The sequence below is a fragment of the Parasteatoda tepidariorum genome, chromosome 2, assembly GCF_982258835.1.
Source record: "Parasteatoda tepidariorum strain Cologne lab strain chromosome 2, Ptep-v5.0, whole genome shotgun sequence".
Taxonomy (NCBI): domain Eukaryota; kingdom Metazoa; phylum Arthropoda; class Arachnida; order Araneae; family Theridiidae; genus Parasteatoda; species Parasteatoda tepidariorum.
In genome coordinates this window covers 132,931,454-132,937,557 of record NC_141756.1, presented here as the reverse complement: position 1 = coordinate 132,937,557, position 6,104 = coordinate 132,931,454, and positions in this window count along the sequence as shown.

The window sequence follows — 6,104 nt, the reverse complement described above, 5'->3', positions numbered from 1 at the left end:
CAATTTTTATTTTCTTGTCTCATTTACCGTGGGTCCATTGTATCTTTTCAATTTTGTTTTGTATTTTTCTAGTTTGTTTCAATTGTTTTCTTCAATTCCCTTCCTTTGTACTTTTTCCATTTTTTCCCGTTTTGTTTCTTCCAATTTTTATTTTCGTTGCGTCATTTCCCATGTGTCCATTGTATCTTTTTCAAAGTTTTTTTTCTTATTGTATTTTTCTAGATTGTTTCAGTTGTTTTCTTCAATTTCTTTCCTTTGCGCTTTTTTCATTTTTCCCCGTTTTGTATCATCCAATTTTTTTTTTCGTTGTGTCATTTCCTATGTGTCCATTTATTCTTTTTCAAAGTTTTTTTATTTTTTTTTATTTTTCCAGATTGTTTCAATCGTTTTCTTCAATTTCTTTCCTTTGTGCTTTTTCCATTTTCTCCCGTTTTTTTCATCCAATTTTTTTTTTGTTGTGTCATTTCCGATGTGTCCATTGTATCTTTTTCAAAGTTTTTTCTTCTTATATCTTTCAAGATTGTTTCAATTGTTTTCTTCACTTTCTTTCCTCTGCGCTTTTTACATTTTTTCCCATTTTTTTTCTACCAATTTTTTTTCGCTGCGTCATTTCCCATGTGTCCATTGTATCTTTTTCAAAGTTTTTTTCTTTTTATATTTTTTCAGATTGTTTCAATTGTTTTCTTCAATTTCTTTCCTGTGCGCTTTTTCCATTTTTTCCCGTTTTGTTTCATCTAATTTTTATTTTCGTTGTGTCATTTCCCATGTGTCCATTGTATCTTTTTCAAAGTTTTTTTTTCTTTTTGTATTTTTCTAGATTGTGTCAATAGTTTTCTTAAATTTCTTTTACTTTGTGTTTTTTTCCATTTTTTCCGTTTTGTTTCATTCAGTTGCCGTATGTTATTTCCGTACTCTGTTTTCCTCCTTTGCATTGTATTTGATTACCTTCATGGTGTTGGTTATTTCGTTCGTTTGTGCTTTGTTTTTTGTTTTGTTTTTCAAGTGCATGTTTTCTGTTTGATTCGCGGTGCTCTGTATTTCGTATTATCAAAGTGTTTATTTTCCTTTTCGCATTGTTTTTTCCGTTTCTTCTTTTTTTTTTATAACTTTATGATTAATTTTCGCTATTTCATTCTGCTTCTTTTTCGTTTTTTCATTATGTTCCTTTTATTATTGATGTTTTGTTTTTTGTCTTTTATTTTTCTTTTATGTTTCTTATGAATGCTTCATTTTTCACCTTTTCATAGTGTTTTGTTTTCCATTCAATTATTGTGTTTTGTTTTCTTTATGTTTGTTTCCCTTTTTTCCTTGTATTATTCCGTTTGTTGGCGGTACTTTGCTTTCCGTAATTTTATTATGTTTTTTCAGTCAATTCTTGGAACACTTAATTTCTCTTCTTTTTTATTGTATTCTTCTTCCGTTTACTTGCAGTGTTTTGTTTTTCGCGGTTTCACTGTGTTTCTTTTCCGTTGTTTCATTAAGTTTAATTTCCATTGTTCAGTATGCTTGTTTTCCGTTTTTTCATTATGTTTGTTCTCCGTTTTTTCATTGTTTGTTTTCCCTTTCTTCTTTATGTTCTGTTATATTCCTTTGTTTTATTTATGTTCATGGTGTTTTGTTTTCAGTTTTTTCATAACGTATGTTTTCTGTTTGTTTCAGAAATTTTATTTTTTGTTTTTTTTTCTCTCGTTTGTTTTGGGTGCTTTGTTTTTAGTCTCTTCCCTATTTTCAACATTTTCATTACGTTTCGGTTCATATGTTCATTATGCATAGTTTATATATATATATATATATATATATATATATATATATATATATATATATATATATATATATATATATATATATATATATATATATATATATATATATATATATATATATATAAAAAAATAAATACAAGAAAACACTAAGAAAGTTAAGAAAAACAATAAGTAACATTTTTTCATAACCCCCCTTTTTTTTTCATATGTCTATAATTTTTCTTTGTTTTATTCTTCATTTTGAACTTATATATATATATATATATATATATATATATATATATATATATATATATATATATATATATATATATATATATATATATATATATATATATATATATATATTCATGTATTTTTCCCCTTTTGTTCACAGTGTTTTCTTCCTTTATTTTCCATTATGTTTCATCTTTGTATCTTTCTTCATTTTGTTTTCCGTTTGTATATGGTGCTTTCTTTTTCTCTTTTTCATTGAGTTTATTTTGTTTTCGATTTTTTTATTATTTTGTTTTTTCACTTGTTCTTGGAGGTGCTTTTTTTCATGGTTTCATTGATCTTGTCTTTTTTTTTTTTTGTTCTTTGTATTAAGTGTTTTGTATATTGCCTTTTCATTGTGTTTGTTTTCTCGTTATTCATGGTGCTTTATTTTCGCCCGTTCAAGATGTTTTGTTTTCTATTTTTTCATTATGTTAGTTTTCGGTTTGTTTATGATGCCTTGTTTTATCTTTTCATGGTATCTGTTTTCCGTTTCTCTATTGTTTTACCTTAATATGCTCAGGGTGCTTTGTTTTTCCTCTTTTTACCTTTTTTATCCGTACGTTCTGGGTGCTTTTTTTTCCTAGTGATTGTCTTAAAATTATATTAGTTTTATTTTTCGCTTTTTGCTTTTGTTTATTTTCCGTTTTTTCATTGTTTGTTTTTCATTTTTTTTTTTTTAAGGTTTTCCATTTTTTTTTATCTATTTGCTCAATCTGCTTTGCTTTTCGTCTTCTCATTTGCCTTTGACCCCTTAGTTTTTTCGTTTTTTCATTTGATCGTGTCGACTTTTTCTTTTTTTTTTTCGTCTTTTCATTTTTTTCTCTTTGTTATTGGTGGTTTTTTTAATATTTTTATTGAGCTTGTTTGCTTTCGATCTCTTGCAAAATTAATGATATTTAACAAACTATGCTATTTTTTAATACAACATGTTTTAGATTTTTAGGATTATTTTGCATAGGACTATGTAAGGACTCTTTTGGATGATTGAAACATTGTTATTATTTGGATGCGGATCGATGAAATAATGTCGGAAATTTGAAGACTTTTACCGTAAGTAAAGCATATGTTTTTCGTCTTGTTTTTTTTTACATATATATAAAACTGCTGATCATGTATTTATCTAACATAATAAATTAATTCAAAATGGACAAAAAGAAGAGAGAAGAATGGAGAAAATTAAGAAAATAAATAAGTTTTATTTAAAAGAATATGTAGTAATGTTTATTTATCCAAAAAAGCAAATAGACAAACTCTTTCAAAATTTGATGGAAAAAAAAAAAAACAATGGATGCCCAACTAAAGTAATTATATTCTATTTAAAATCATTTAGTTAATTTTGTGTGATTTAAAATAAAATGAACTAAAAACTTGTTTGTTAATTTATATAATTTTTACCATGTGCAAATTCGAGGCTAAAAATATATGCAAAACAGGCAATTCATGTTTTCGTCATGTTTCTCTGTCTTTATTTTCTTAAATAAAAGTTAATTTTCTAGAATTATTTTAAAATTGTTTAATTAAATATAAACCTTAATAAACTTCTTTAAACTATCCATCATAATATTACCTTGCGCACATCCATTTTCAGGCCAATCCTTGGTAACTAACAAATCAAACGCACGCCAGTACTGCAGTAAGAACGCACTATAAAACAGAACTCTTCTATTTCCGCTTTTACCTTAATTTGCGCTTCTGTTTTCATATTTTGTAATCTGGCAATATTATTACGAATTTATTTTAAATCATTCAGGAAAATTTTCCCCTTCATGTAACGTGAATTCGCTGCTCGCTTTATAGATTTCGTCTTATATTTTGTTTTGTTTTTAAATTTTATTTTCTGTTTGTAACGTGATATTTATTATTTAATGTGCTATTCTATTTTGTTTTAAAAAATTTTTTTAGTGTTTTATTGATATACAGTACAGAACTCGTTATCCGGAAATCAGAAAACCGGAAAACCAAAAAACCGGAACGAAATTCGATAATTGAAAGATGTTTACCTTACCATCATGTTGGAAATAATCATTAGTGTATTACTCCATCGTTTTTTCTTCTTTTTAAGATTATTTCCACAAAATTTTTTTTCTTTATTTGGGTTAACCAATAAAAAAAACGGCTTTTTGTAGCGATTCTGAAAACCGGAAAAATCAGTTATCCGGAATAGCGATGGTCAAGATCGTTCCGGATAATCGGTTCCCTACTGTATTTTGCTTTGGTTACATTGATACAATCAGGGGTCTGTCTAGGTTTTTCTGAGAGGTACCTATTTTGTGAAAATTTAGACATAAAAATTATATTAAAAAATCAACACAAAAATATAGATATATCGCTTCTTACAGGATAAAAAAATTTAATTTAAAAAAAAAGTATTTTGTTTCCTAAAGTTGAATTTGGGAAGGTACCGTTAAACGGTAGTAAATTTGGCCTGTACAGCCCCCTGACAATATTAGAAGGCACTCCTTTTTGCTGATATAGTAGTGTCATCCTCCCCCCCCCCCGATTTTTTATTGAATTTTTTTTTAATAATTTTCTTCTCTTTTTACATTATTCAGTAATCTTTTCCATGTTTTCTCTGCACTTTAAACTACAACAGAAAGTGTTGAAAACAAGGGCGGCGCCAGTAGTGGGTCAGGAGGATGGGGGCAATTGCACCCCTGTCTGGAATGGCCACCCCCCCCCCCCCATCGGGAAAATTTTGAAGTCTCGTCGAGAAAATAAACTGGTCACATTTTTTCCTAAATTATGTCAAAAATTCATTTACAAATGCTTAGTAAAAAATTTTGCAGTTAACTTTTTAGTTTTTATTTATTTATTTTTAAGAATTAGTAATAAAAATTAGTAAAATATATTGTAAATTCCGCGTAATTGCAGTTTCACTGCACTACTCATAACTTTGCCCATACATTGTTAAACTAGAGATTGAATGCGGTTAGACATGGGTGAAATTGACGACTTTTCGAAGTCAATTAGAAATCCTTTTCCACAGACACATCTTCGTTTTCTTGGAAGCACATCCTTCAAACTGCTATTCTTTCTTCTGAGAACTGAGAAGGGGATAATCACACCCTGACAAAAACCTGAGGGATCGAAAGAGACGCAGGTCATCTTCTTTACGAATTCTTTTTTATGTAATGTGTTTATCAATGGTTTATGGGATCACATAATTACTTTTTGAAATTTTTAAGCAAAATGAAAGTATGAGAATAAAATTTTTTTCATTTTTTTTAATACTTTTAAATGAGGAAAATTATTTACTTATTCGGATTCAAGGTTTATATTTTAGTCAACGCAATAAATATGCAGTCGGAAAAAAAAACAGTAACAAAATAATTTTTATTATTATTTATAATTTATTATTTTTAATTTATAATTTATTATTTTTAATTTATTATCTCATCATGATGACCAACGAATATTTTGAACACCCAACATCTTTACAAATATCTTAAACATTTCTATCTATATGAGGTGTCGTTCAAGTGAAGCCCGTTTTTCAGCTTTAGTATCCCTCTCTCTCTTCTTGTCCGCAAATCCCATCCTCTGTTTAAGATAGAAAGTAACAACGCACTAATTTGCTCTAATTTTAACTTTTTCTGAAGTAATCTAATTTTGGAATATAATTTAAATAAATAATATAACTTTTAAACAAAAAAAAAATAGATATTTCAATTAATTTTATAAAATATATTTTTAAGGACTCTTTGCTGGTTTTTTTTCTGAAATGGCTAAAATTTTTGAACTCTGCAAACAAAAGCAATTTGTGTCCAAAATTTTTCTTACTTCGAACTTTTTCTCCTATTGTTTCAGACGTAATTTTTAAAGGTTATGATTTTTTCTTTTACCTTTAAAAAAAACTTTAAATTATTATGTGGTTTAAATGACATACGTAAGCAGGGCCTGATTATCGACTAGGCCCAATAGGCATGGGCCTAGGGCCCACAATTTCTGAGAGGCCTCAAAAGTTAGTAAAAAGTCTAATGTAAGGTGGGATTGCTTTGTGTTACCTTAGGTACTAAATGAAAAATAATTACAGCTTACAATAAAAGAATAATTCAGCTAATCAGTGACTTTTAGCAAAAATCA